Genomic DNA, 15,405 nt, shown 5'->3' with positions numbered 1-15,405 from the left:
ATAAATATACTGATTGAAAGAAAATTGATATTGAAATTCTGAAGTAAGTCTTGTGCAGTTGCATGGCCCATAAACTGAGATCCAAAGAACCTTGACTGAACACGGTTATTTAACCAATTCCAGTTGCTTGCTTTTAGTTGTTTGGTTAAGAGCCTCATCAAACATGATCACAAAAGCACTGCACATACGGCGCCAATCCAAACTTAGGTACATATCTGCTTTTATCTTTTCAACATGTAAATGTCTGCACAAGCCCGGAAACATAGCTTTGAAGACCTGCTCAATCCCATCATTTGACCTGAATGAGTTATGACTTGTTACCATTCTCAGCACCCAAATCCCCTTAGTGTTGGTGTAGAGCCAAAAACAGTCTGGAGGTCAGATCATGGTGTTGTAGATTGTGGATTCCCAACATCCATGGTAACATCTTTGCAAGTGGGAAGAGTGGAACAGAAACCTTCACTTCTCTGTGTGTGTGATTCCACCGCCTTGATGCCCATTGTATCCAGTTTATACATTTCCAGGCACTGGCTTCAACCACCACGAGAACTCATGATTCTCAAGCTATTTCTCATTAATCTTGCATTTACCCATTGCAGCAAGCTATAGTTCGACCCATTATAGTCTGCTACCCTAAAGTCAGGTGAACATATTTTTAGCAAAATGTTGAGTTTACACATCAAAACAAGTTAGCTGAATGTTTACTATATTTCGCTTAATGAACATAAATAAGAAAGTTGAGTAAACTCGATATTTTGACTTCTTCATTTGAGCGGTTAACTTCACATCACTGCGCATGCGCAAAGCGCCATCTCTGGATTATACACAGGGTTTGCAGTTTCAAATATCAACAACGATGAGGAAAAGGGAGTGGATGTCTTCTTGACAAGGTCAATTCTTTTCTACCTAGATTAGAAGTAAGCCAAATAAACTACACAGTTAGGTTTGTAAATGTTCCTAAAAGAAAGAATGAACTTCGTGTTGAAAGAAGTCTGGCGGCTAACTAGTTAGCGAGCTTTGTTTTTCAAGCACTAGCAGTTAGCATTTGAAAGGCAACGTTATGTATTAATATATATGGTTAGAGGTACAGTTCAAATGTTTATGTCGATTAAGCGAGTATAGAATTAACTGTATAGAGGTTAATTATGTGTTGGCAGTGCTGGGCGATATGCTAGTTAGTAGTTAATCTGGTACACAGTTTTTTTTTTTTTTTTAATACCGTGATATCAGTGCATATGTGACCCTGGAGCCAGAGTCCTGCACGGGTCCTGTTTGATAAACCCGCACCCGCCCCGCACCCACAGTAGTTAACCGATTACCCGACCCGTTATCCGACAGCAACACTAATTTAATTCCGGACCCGACCCGACCCGTTTGACATAAAAACCGTGACCCGAACCGCACCCGCATTAAATCTACATAAGGCAGACAAAACACCTTTATTTTATTTTTAATGTAACAAGCAATTAACAAGTCATTCTGAGTTAATGCGTTAATATTTTAATAATAAATAATAATAAATTTAATAATAACATTTAACACACGCAGCCCAACAAGTTAACAGAGAGAGAGAAAGCACCATTCAACGTGTAAACAATATAAAACTATTGCGGACTAAAGTTTTTATTCAAACTGTGAATAGATTAACTACAGAAAATATAATCACTAGATCTACAGTTGTCAATCAATGTCAATACAGCTGTCGATTGGCTACAGTGCTCAGTGTTTGCAAATCCCGCTGTAGAAGCCCGGTCTTCAGACAGAGCGCGCGAACACAAGCACGGGACAATTTGAAAGGAGCTGCCGTTCAGCGTGTACTGGATTAAGTCGAAATAGTCTTGGTTATAATTGTACGCGCAACCCGCCCGTGCCTGTCACCAGTCCGACCCGCACCCGACACGTCAATATTTTTCCACCCGTTACGTCAATTTTTGCGGGTACCCGCCCGCGTGCAGGACTCTGCCTGGAGCACAAAACCAGTCTTAAGTAGCTGTGGTATATTTGTAGCAATAGCCAAAAATACACTGTATGGGTCAAAATTATAGATTTTTCTTTTATGCCAAAAATCATTAGGATATTAAGTAAAGATCATGTTCCATGAAGATATTTTGTAAATTTACTACTGTAAATATATCAAAACGTCGTTTTTGATTAGTAATATGCATTGCTAAGAATTAATTTGGACAATTTTAAAGGCGATTTTCTCAATATTTAGATTTTTGTGCACCCTCAGATTCCAGATTTTCAAATAGTTCTATCTCGGCCAAATATTGTCTGATCCTAACAAACAAAGCTTATTTATTCAGCTTTCAGATGATGTATAAATCTCATTTTCGAAAAACTGACACTTAAGACTGGTTTTGTGGTCCAGGGTCACATATGTGAAACTGTTGTTATCACTGGCCAACAAAGTATATGATGACTTCGCCACGAAGAAACACATGAATGAGAAAATAAAGTGCAGGATGTGTAAGATGATAAACGTGCTTATTCACACAGACCCGCAGAAAGTATGCAATCACAAATTCAGCACTTTTTAGCAGCTTAGTTTGCTTAAATTGTCAGATACACACAAAGTTATATCAAAATGTCCATAATGAGTATTCACGTAAACAGTCAGGTCTGAAGTGAGAGTCAACAGTTGAGAGAAAAATTGCCTGTGTATCACTAAATTTGATCTGTGCATTAGCCTCATAAACCTGCTGAAATCTATTCCCTTAATGTTACAAAAATAAAAAGCTAAGACAACACTCGCTGCTGAAAATACTAACACCGGTTGTAGAATTAGTAGTTATACAGAATTGTATTATTATTATTTGTTATGTTTTAAACATTTAATATCAATAATTAGTAGAAATCTAAAATTGATGCTGTTTTTTACTGCAGGACTCAAGAGCAGTGGCGCCTCCAAGGGGGGGCCAGGGGGGCCACGGCCACCCCTAAAATGACACTGGCCACCCCATTGCCCCCAAACAGAAAGAGTGGAGTGTTTTTTAGAATAATATTTTTTTTACATAAATTAACATGGACATTGACGAAACACTACATTAAAAATAAATATAATAAACTTGTATTATGTGTACCGTAGAATTCGCTCTCAACCCCTCCCCCTCTTTACCTGCCTTGCGGCGAGAGACTTCGCGCTCTCACACAGCCGCACTATCGAAGCACTGCAGCACATGGTCTGTTCAAGTTCGAGAGATGCAATCAACGCGGGAGAGGAAACTTACAAGTAAAACTTAGTTTTCGTATGTTATATAAAACTAGTAAATAAACTAAATAGTTTATTCTGTCAAACTCACATAATACAATACTGTTTGGCTATAGATTAGGCGTCACTAAGGCATTAATTACGAACTGATCTAAGTTTTTATTAGATTAATATTACTCAGGGCTCTACAGTGCGACCATTTCAGTTGCATTTGAGGCTGAAAACTAGGCTACTGCGTGCGACTATGAAAAAAAATATTTAGGAGAAACGTGCGACTGACCCAGTCAGCATATTTGAGTTTGCGCTGAAGGAGCTTCAAAGGTTTCTAAAGTACTCACAACCTGTTTGGCTGCGTTGAGTAATGTAGCCTATCACTCAAAAATAGCCCAATTGCTTTTCAGGGGGCATCCCCTGGTAAAAATCATATTCCGGGGGGTAAAATACGAATTTTTTTGGCGGGTTCCCCTGGTAAAAGTCGCATTCCAGGGGCTAAATATCACATTACTGGGGTCGCCTCAACCCACGGACATGAAAAACATCCCAGAAAGAGTATTAAAGTAGCCTAACTGTGCGTTCACACCGCAGGCGGCGAGAGCGTCAAAGTGGCCGGAAGTCATTAATTTTCAATGTGAGCCGGCGGCAAGCAGCGGCGAGAGCGGCGCGGCGCGGCTTGGACGGCGAGAGCGTCAAGGAGAGTTGAAATCAGGTCAACTTTATGGTAATGAGCTATGACGCGGTTGGGCGGCAACCAATCGGAAAGTAGAAGTCCTCCGCTTGAGCGGAGTCCAGAGAACGCAGTCCTGTAAACTTTGGTTCCGACCACATTAGTTCCTAAGCATTTTCACGCTAGAACGCTTGTTTTTCAGCGGGAATGCAATTCATTTGCTCAAAACAACACCAATTTGACCAACTGCATTTAGACTAGCACTTAACCACGGACACAAAAAACACACCACACAAATGGCTTTTATTGGTTTATTTCTTTAGCAAACATGTAACTATAATTAAGTTCTTTCCATCGATCAATTTTTTACTTTCACAATTAAAATATTTCATGAGGTTAACTTATACCCTACTTTTGGTCAGTCTGCACAAGATCAACATGCTTGTTTGCTTTTCGGCTCCTTTAAATACAAGACCAAACGTTCGATCGTCAGAGCGTCAACGGATCTTACTACAGCGTCGTTGGCAGGGCGGCCAGAGCGAATTTTGACGCTCTCGCCGCCTGCGGTGTGAACGCACAGTAATTCGGACTTGCCAACACTGCCCAGAGGTGCCTAGCTGAAGTACATTATTGAAATTGTAAAAGATATGCGTTATTTGGTTGTATGTTGTTTTGCAATATAAAAGTTATTCGTTGAGTTAATTAGTCTCATGCGGAGTTGTAAGTCACGTGGCTTTGAAACATGATACACGTGAGCCTGAAAAGAGAGGTTAATTTGAGATTATTGTAAACATTTTCATAATGTTAATGCTGTTTGTAATACAAGGAAATCACTTACCTGAAAGATATTGAACATGTGTTGCGATCTCTTACTTTTAGTGGTACTTTTGATGGCGAGCTCGACCTGGTCAAATACTAGGAAAAGAGGAAGAAGTAAAGTGAATTTGGTGTCACTGTAAATCAGTAATTACTGAGAAATTGAAGAGTTTATTATTTTTTCTTCTTTACATTGAACAAATGTGATTTATTTGTTTCTTATAGTCCTTTTGTTGATTTAATTGTTATTGTTTTCTTTTAAAAGGCTTACTATTTTATTTGGGGAAATTTATTATTGAAAGTAAAATGCTTACAGTACTATTGATTCTTGTGTTTTCAGTGCGTACTCACTACCTCCTGTAGCCGTTACATCAAATCAACGTCACGTCAAGTTTTTGACATAAGTTTGACCTGCATATTTGACCAGTTTTTTGATGACAGACTGATGTCTTTTCAACATCAATTGCCCTCTGGGTTACTTGCTTGTCCCTTAATCTGTTTCTCTTGTGTCTCTCCTCACAGGCTCAGTGGTGTTCTCGCAGCCGTGCCAGTTTCCGTTGAAATCGTTCCGACATATTACCACTTCTTGTCACGTTTCACAATGCCCAACCCCCCCTGTGATCCTGTATTTTGGTCCTCACTAATTTAGCAATACAAATATTTACACACACATTCAGTGGAGATCAAAATTAGAGAACAATCTATAAATACTTGATTTTCTCTGAATTATTTTCATCACTGAAAATTTGAGGGAATATAAGATGTAGGTATACCACTGTTCCACTAACATGTTTGACAAAATAACCAAGGCATTTTGAGGAAAACACAGTGATCAAAATCAGACAACAGTAACCACTGTACCACAAAGGAATATTACAACTAAAATTTTGAAGGGTTACAGCTGTCAGAAATGAATAGGAATAGGAATAGAGGCCCTTAAGCACATCTGTGGCTGCAGGTTTCTCACACTGCACTGGTGTGATCTTGGACCAACCTTCTTCCAGTCCATTCTATAGTTCAGTAACTGTAGTGGGTTTCTTAGCTATAACTTTGTCTCCAATGATATTCCAGAGATTTTCAGTTGGGCTTAGATCCATAGCAACAAGGTCAACCCCACCCTTACTCTTAGCTTAAGACTTCCCTCTATTCCTTAGTAAAAGTTTGTCTCGGCAGCTTTGTGAATAGGTTTTAAGAGAAAACTCTTTTTAGGAGAACTCTTACTGCTAAGATAAAATGTTTTGTGAATACGGGCCCAAGACTCTGGGCTGGCCATTTCATTATCTCAATGTTTTCAGCTTCAAGGAACTGCTTTATCCATTTTGCAGTGTGACGGGGCACTGTCTTGCATGAAAGTTGCAGGCAGATTGGGAGATGCTTGCAGGGAAGGAGGTTCTGCTAAACATTTGCATTCACCTGCTATACAGCTGTACAAGAGTCCCAACTCCTGCTGCAGAAAACATCCCGTAAACCACAATGCTTTACGCACTTTGGGTTCAGTCTTTTCTCAGTTTGACGCCAACAAATTTTTTCCCATCTGACTCAAATAAATTAAACTTACTCTCGCCACTAAAGTGAACTTTGGACCAGTTCTCCTCTCTCCACACAACATGCTCTTCGGCAAAGGTGAGCCTTTTATTTCTGATAAGAGGTTTGGTTACTGCAGAGTACACTTTTTAGTCTGACTCCTCTTAAATGTGCTGAGACAGATCCATGCCATGTTCAGCACTGAACTGGGGCCGGTTGCACCAGCTAGACGTAAAAAAGCTGGGTGTAAGCCCTACGCTGGGCTTTGCAATGTCCAGCTTTACGATAAATATTTACACCTGTTGCACCAACTAAAACTACGATCAGGCGCAACTGTGCCCGGCGTAGATGATGCACATCCATGCTGACACATTCTCCTGCAGTGATAGCATAGACGACGTTCACGCTGTAACAATTGAACCCACCGTGCCATGATTTCGAGTAAACATTTTTACGCATTTTTATATCTGAAGTCTTCCTTCATGTTCTCATGACAGATTTCTTCAAACAAACATTAAAAATGAGGGCAGCAGGTTAAGTAAAATATAATGAATATAATACCATGCGAATGCTTCTCTCTAGCTATTTTTTTCTAGCCGATTATCGGGTTTATGTACAATGTCTTTCCTGAGGTAAATGTGACTTTACGTGACATTGTGTGTTTTACTGACGTCTTCCTGTGGCTGAAAAACCACATTTGTAGTTTGTATTTTGTGATAAAAGAATTTGAAAGCTGATACTTTATTTCTGAAGTTAAAAAGCACAAAACTTACTGCGATTATTGGATGGCAGGCACACTACAAATAATGAATGGAATTAAAGACGTGAAATATTTCCAAGCATTTACGGTCTTTCCAAGCAAGATGTCGAATGGTACAGTTCCTTTTAATAATCCCAGATCATTTGTAATAATTTACTGCATAATTACAAGCTGTACAGAAATATATTTTTATTAAGTCAATTACTGTCAGCAGCGTGGTAGTCAACACCGAGCTTCACGATTGATATCGCTTATCCTGCCCGAAAAGACCATAAACATTACAGTTCACATCTGCAGTAATAATTAACTAACAGACATGAATCCTAAAAACTAATAATGTCCGAGCAAATCATGACTTTTCACTTTACCCCTACCTCTGACTAGGAGTAAGATTTAGTCTCAGACGTAGCACTAAATTCTACGCACGACTTAAAGTGCATTTTACGTCCAGCCTAGCCTAGTCTTACAACCAGGTGTATGTCCAGCTGGTGCAACCAGCCCCTGGTGAGCAATTCCATCTGCAGTGTTGAACCGATTCCCCATTGAGAGTCTCCACATTATCCTGTCTTCCCGTGCATTTGTCTTACGTAGACGACCAGCCTTTTTGGGGGACTTGAGTGAATTAGTGTCATTGTAAAGTTACAATATTCGAAAAATCACAGATTTGAAATGATCAATTTCTCTTCCATTGGTTGAAAGGGTCATCCCATTGGACTTCACCTGGACACCCTGCTGTTGCAGAGTTTCAGTCACCTTAAGAGCGGCCTGCCATCTTGCAATCTCAGTGAAAATGAAAATTTTATAACCTGTTGTTATAAAAGCTGCAGTGTTATTCTTTTCTTTTTTTTTTTTGAGCCAAATCTCAAAATTGTCCTATGGTGTGATTGTCTCAAGCATGGTTTAATAAATTACAGTTTTTATAAATCAAAAAGAAAAGCATAAAAATGTAAATAAACACCACCGGCATAATTGTACAAGTGTCTATTTTAGTAAATGGTGTTGTCACGGCCCTGCTGGTGTGCCCTGGTTGGCCACCAGATGTCACTGTGTGTGTTAGCACATGGCTTGTTGTTTGTTGTTGGTGCCATGTGCTCTCCTGTCTATTGTCTGACCCCGCCCTCCTTGTTATCTTATTATTGTTTCAGTCACTTCACCTGTGTCCTCCTCGTTTGGCTCCCCATATAGTCTCCTGGTGTATGCAGTCCTGTGCTGTTACGTTGTTTAATGTCGGATGTTTCATGTCGTGTGTGGGTTTGTTTACATGTGCTGTGGTCTCTGCCTGCCTGCCTGCCTGCCTGCCTGCCTGTTTTTCCCCTTCGGGGTGGTTTTTGTTCATTTTTTGTTGCTCTTTATTATTAAAAGACCCACTTTCTCCTGCACTTGAGTCCTCGCCTCATCTCTCGACCATCCCGTGACAGAACGTAACAGCCAAATGAGGACTCAGCGGAGAATGGGCTCACACCATCCACCAGCCTCTAACGTCAGCAGCCCCCTCTACCAACGCATCCTCCAGTTCCAGGCCCTGAGCTCCCTCCGTCAGCAGGGCACTGACGTGAGGAAGTTTACCCTGAGGTTCTGTGGTGCAGCGGAGGGCGGGGTCAGACAATAGACAGGAGAGCACATGGCACCAACAACAAACAACAAGCCATGTGCTAACACACACAGTGACATCTGGTGGCCAACCAGGACACACCAGCAGGGCCGTGACACAGTTAACCTGACAGTAAGAATTTTGTCCGACAAATTAATGAAATGGTTTAAAAATTGATTTAAGTATTTTTAAAATTAGTTGTTTAAATTTTAAATTTAAATGAATTTTAAATTGAATTGAAATTTATACATAAATTTAGCTTTTCTAAAAAACAAAAACAAAAAAAACAAACACAGGATGCGCTTTCTGCTATCTTGGTTTCCATAAACTTGTTTGTACAGCACGTTACAAAAATGAGCTGAAACTCAGCACAGCCTACTACTTGTTTTTACTACAGTTTTTTCTTTATCTGTTATTTGTGATTTAACATAATATTGTTGTTTAACAGTTAGGAAAAACACAGAAATGAGCATGACTAACACCGATTTATCAAACAACCTTCTACTTTACCTCATTTAGCTATTATCATGGTGGTTAGGCTATTAGTACATTTTAAGGTAAGACGCAGAGTTGTAGTTGTAAAATATACAGGCATCATGCCGTTTTCAAATTTCTTTCAATTGTAAGTTTGACAGGATATTTTCTCAGTTAAACACAACCTCATCGTTTCTCAGTTATCTTATTTCCAGGCCTGTTTTTAGATTATTCGAATCTGAACTGCTTTGCTTATTATTGTAAATATTTATATTTATATTATGACTATATATAATGCATATTTTCAGTCTCAATATAATAACTCAATATATATATTTATAAAAACACATTACAATAGGATTCATGGAAATAAAATATATTAGGCTAATTTTAGTAATTAGTGGTATATAAAAAATATAATTTCTGAAATAGATCACCTTGGCCAGCTGTGGGAAATGAGCAAACTACCTCCTGCCTGTACAGATCTAGTCTGGAGGTGAGACTGGATGACCGCATTGCATTTGACTAGAGTGACTTTGTTTTCTTGAAAATTTAGTGTGACTTCATTTCATTTTTCAATTGTCTGTATGCAAGGAGTGTGTTTGGGGACAAGCATTGTTTTTACTAGCATTTTTCTATATTTAACAGATTAATAATGCAGAAACAATATAAGATTAAAACATGATTTATTGTAATACATGTATAACTTCGTAATTTCTTTAGCTCTGTCTGTTGAAAGTAGAACTGGAAATTTTACTTGTTTTAGTAAAGATTATATTATTAATCAATATTATCTTAAAGGTCATTGCACACTGAGTCCGAAATTATCGCATGCGTTTTTCCGGTTTTTTTTTTCGTATTCCTCATCCTTTCCTATCAAATGCATGCTACGTATGCGAAAACGCAGAAAAACATGATTGACACAACGTGAGGTCGTATTTATTATTTCGGACGTGCTATGACCTTTAGTCTTAAATTCACACTAGTTAAATGTTTTAAAAGATTTGTTGTTTCAATCAGTTATGTTTAAAAGAGCTTGTGTATATTGCAAAACTAAAACATTCAGAGACATGAACACAAAGAGAAATAACAGCATAATCATAAACAGTTTGATCAATAGCAAGGGGTTATGAGAAGTGCTATTGCTAATAAAGAGCTCTTGAGAACTTTTAGAACTTGCGTTAAAATCCAGCTGTCAGTAACTGATTCCAAAAAGAGTGCATAGTAAGGTATGTCATTGCAGTCAGGAGCATGAAATATTGTAGACAATAGTTATAGCATGCACATTCAACAATTGCGGAAGTAGAATTAATTTAACCAAAATCAATATGAAACAAATAAAGCCAAAATGGTTTATAATAACTGGACATTGTGCCCATACTGGTCCCAGCATGCAAAACCTACCTTCTGCTGGTAACCAGCAATGCTGGATTTTTCAGCAGGGCAACCTCCTCCAGGAACTATGCTGTCAAACAGCTCACACAAACGAGCAAGGCAGTTACCTTTTTGGAGCCAGTGGACATCTGTCTGAAAAAGACATCCAAACGTCTCATCATTTTCCTGACAGCTGTCAGAACAGTAGAACAGTCGGTCATTCAGGGCATGGGCTTTTATTTTGTTAATTGCCTTGACTGTGACATTGAGAGACTCCTGGATAACTAGACTGATACATTTATATTTATATTTAGTCATTTAGCAGACGCTTTTATCCAAAGCGACTTACAAATGAGGACAACAGAAGCAATCAATTATAGTATTAAAACAACTAAAAACAGATCCAAAACTAAAAGCTAAAACTTTATAAATACTATTGTCAGGGATCAGTCACAATCATCACAGTCACCACCCAGCACGCTCACTCACCTGCCTTTTGCCACTATTGTTCCAGTTCCCCAAGTTCCCTTCAATAAACCTGCTTGTTATTCACTCACCTGTTGTGTTAGACCGTGTTTTGTGACAACTATATATACACATTTGAAAAATAAAGCGATTACATAAAAATGACAAATGCATACAACAAAATTTCAAAACTTTACATTTAAATGGAAAAACAAAAAATAAAGCTAAAAACAATTCAAAATATTAAAGAACAAAAGCTTTAAGTATAATAATGATTCTAACATAACACTAACCCAAACACCAAAAAAACAACTGCATATACAACCACACACACAAACATATATATATATATATATATACACACATTTATAAATTCAATATATATATTATTTAATTTCCATTTAGTTTGTTGAAGTATTAAAATAACTCAAATGAAAAAACTAAAACTTAAAAGACCTATCCAGACATAATAAATTCAGATCTAATTTAACTCAAATTAAAATAAATAACAAATACAAATCAAACAACAGTAGTTTATCCATAATCCTAAAAAACAACACTGCCAAACACATGCTAAAAAACAACAACTTACTTACACATTGTCAGGATTGGGACTTATTGTTCTTTGTTTTTCCCCTGTCCTTCCTTAGCTTCCTAATATGGTTATTTTCCTGTTCTTGATTGTTGATTTGATCCTAGGTGTGTCCCCTTGGTTCCCTCATTATCCTTAGTTTAAAAGCCCCAGTCCATTCAGTTCGTGTTTGTCAGTCCTTGAATGTCTTCCTTTTGCTCTGTGTAGCTCATTTAATGATTAAAGACTCGTTTTGTGAAATTCCTCGTCTCCGTGCTTCCTGGACTCCCCGTGAAGCGTGACACACATAGTAAGAAATGGTTATAAAAACTGAAACCGAAGTGAAACAAGTAGTAGGAAAGAGGATAAATAAAAAGCGATACTTATATCCTTTGCCGGTGTCCCTGCACGGTGGAGTCGATGGTCTTCACACGAGGAAGCCTTCACATGACAGCTGCCGTGGTAAACTAAGCTTTTGTATACCTGTTTAACAAAATACTAGTTGAATTCAGCTGGTATTCACACTTCCTTATTTTTCCACAACAAATGGCCAAGCAAGCACGGACACTGACAAGATACGTGATACAGAACGAGACCGAACACGATATCAGCACATCTCCACACAGACAACTTATCTGGTAGAGTACCTTTTTGAGGAATCCAGGCTGAAATTTTTTTATATTTTTACATGTATTAATAGGCATACTTTAGATACAGTTAACTTAAGGAACAAATCAGCCATACAACTTTTTTTTCTTTTTTACTTTTGTGTGATCTACTTGCATGAAAGTACCCCAAACATTTCATCACATTTTTAATTTTTTTTAGTTTAACCCAAAAAAATGTTAAATGATCAATGTCGTCTTAATTTTCTCTTCATTACCAGAGAAGAAAGGCATACATTGCAGTTATGTTGGAATTAATACCGGACCCGGACGCTGATGTGGATGCTGACGCTGACCCTGACCCTGACCCTGAAATGAACCTTGACCTGGACCCTGATGTGGACAATAACGTGGATGCTGACATGTACGTTTATGTGGAAGCTGTTGTAGATCTTTCTTTTTTTAATTTACCTTTCCCCTTTATTTTTGGCACAGCATGGGGGTTAGATATTTCCTGCCACCCTTAAGAAGAATCGTGTATGTTTTTGTTAGGCGTGGGTGTTTATATTAATTTATTAAAATTAGGCTACATTAAGTGATAGTAAATATTAAAAAAGTCAGATGAATTACTTTTGTTATTATCATTGTATCCTTAAAATGCTTCTCGCAGACCACATATCCACCTTTCTGAAGCTGTTCTTTTGTTGTTTTCAGAGAGGTCTGCTCTTCTGATATTGTGTAACCACACTTTTTGCCTTTAGTAAAGAAATTCATAAGAGTCGATTCAATTTTGCTGTGGGTTTTTGTTTCCAACTGGAAAAATTTAAGTGACCATTGACTGTTATTTCAACTGAAGAAAGAAGATGCTGAGATTTGTAATTCTACATTCTTCGTTTCATAAGTGTTGCCAACTAGATGCACTATACATTTTATTTAATATTTTATATTTAATATTTCTTTTTCTAACGGCTTATAATAAAACACAATTTGTTCAACTTTCGTCATTACGAGAAAACTTCAGATAGTGGCTACTGGCTATTCTAAGTTGTCATAGGTCTTGGTAAGATTGTTGTAGGTCATTGACAACAACAACAACAAAAAAAGTCATACTTTTTGACAATGCGATCTTCATTCTGTGGAAATCTGAACAGTGACAGCACCCTACCGGCCCGGATGTTGCAATTAAATACTGCACACAGACGTGGCATACCGATGGTTTGTATGTTTGTTGTTTATCAGTATGTAACGTATGTTTTACTGAACAAAAAAAAAGTGCGAATTACTGGTTACTGCAGTGCATTAAGCCACAATTTAAGATTGTTTTATTCGGTTCATTTAAAATAAAAAAAAAAACCTTAACACTGATACCAGTAAAAATGTAATTTTGTTGAAATCTGGAAGCCATACAAATAGCTGCTTTTTATTAAAATATTCATATTTTTTACCTATATTATCATCATACGAAGCAGTCACAAGTCATTACATTTCAAATCTATTGAAACGTGAAAGTGTGGGGAAGTCATGGCCTAATAGTTAGAGTCTCAGGTTGAATAACTGACTGTACCTTTTACTTCCAGGTTTCTCGGTTGCTTTGGTACATTTCTCAGATCACAGCTGAAACTCTAAAAACTATATATTCAACTTCCACATCATCTAGTCACTTGTGCTCATCATTAAAGCAATTTGTCTCTTTTGAACAAGTGCTTTGGTACATTCATACAATTGATTGTGTCCAGTTGTCTGCTGTTTCCTATTATCAGTTGCTTGTGTCATGTTGCTGTTGTGTCAAGATTTTAGGATTAAAATATCAAAACATTATTTCTGCATTTGTAACTGCTGGTTAAAGCATTCATGTCCTGCATTAAACAGTGTGTAAATGCATCTAAATGCCTCTTCACTTTATTGATTAAATATAAGAATTTGACGCAAAAGATAATGCACACTTCTAGAAAAAAAAGGCTTTATAAAAGTAAAAATGCCCATAAAGGGGCAATAAAAATAACTTTTGTTGGAAAATATTAATTTCTATCACCGCTGTGAACTGACCACGCAGAACATGAAGAATATCAAAAACTTTAGGAGTCAGGTGTCTAGGGCAGTCCTGCAGCGCAACACACTCAGAAAAATATAGTCTGATTATCGTTATGGATAAAAATCAGATATCGCACACCCCTATATACTAAATACTTCTTTGCTTGTTTGGTACACATAATTCACTGATCATCTTAAAATAAGCTTTTATCTTAGAAATAGGTTTTCTCAACAACAACAAGGACACGACAAACAAAATAAGTGAATCACAATTATGGGTGATTCTTAGACTGGGCACTTTAATGTTCTTTGGTCATATTTTTAAAAATACATATAATTTTGGACAAATTCCTCTTTCTTTGTCAAACTAACAATAAAACCAACTTTAAAACAACCTCCTTATAGGTGTCAAAATCACTGTTTTCTCCTTGTCGCACACCCAGACTTTTAAACTTCAACAATGAAAATACAGTTTAAAAATATGACTTATCTGGTAACTATTAATGTACCTGAATTAAGCACTAGTAAAATAATTAAAATACATTATAGTATTTAATGTGAGACCACTATCAATATTACTTTTTATACAAAATATAGCTGTCGCACAGTATTGGTGTCATTTCCACCACAACACTGTAATGTTCCTTTAAAAAGTTTGTGTGAAAGATTGTTTAGGTGGTTTCTATGGAAATGTTCAGTGACATCAGAGCACATGTTGGACATGGAGGGAATTTAAATTTTCATCAACAACATGTGAAGAAAAATCAAGGTAAATATTACTTGATCAGTTAATATATTTATTCTACGTCATTTCCAAACATGCTGTACCTTCAGGGGTGTTTTTAAAAAGCTAAAAATTTTAAGTTAAATAAGAGTATTTTGCATACATGAAATGCTAAGTATTAATTCAAAGCTAATCAGTGAAGCTATCTTCCATTTTTTTCACAAAAAACTACAGAAATGTCATTTCCACCACACTGCCTCTGTGGTGGAAATGGTTACGGAGTACAATTGATATGTTTAATGACTTTGTGAATTGAGTTTAATAAGTGTGATGAGTTTCAGACTTTTTCTAATAAATATATCTGCTGTTTCTCTACATTCACATTAATTCATTGTCATTTCCACAACACCCTGTCATTTCCATCACCACACATTTTAAAAAAATATTGAAAAAGTTCTCATCACACATTAAAAATGTATCCACAATTTATGAGATCATGCTCTACTTAATATAAAAATTCAAGTTATTTATTTTCTAATAAGCTGAAGAAACACCCTTATATAAGATTTTATTTATTTATTTATTGAAGGGGGCG

This window comes from Onychostoma macrolepis, chromosome 03 (genome assembly GCF_012432095.1).
Source record: "Onychostoma macrolepis isolate SWU-2019 chromosome 03, ASM1243209v1, whole genome shotgun sequence".
In the NCBI taxonomy this organism is placed as follows: domain Eukaryota; kingdom Metazoa; phylum Chordata; class Actinopteri; order Cypriniformes; family Cyprinidae; genus Onychostoma; species Onychostoma macrolepis.
The sequence above is the reverse complement of the archived record's forward strand: the minus strand, read 5'-3'. Positions refer to the sequence as shown.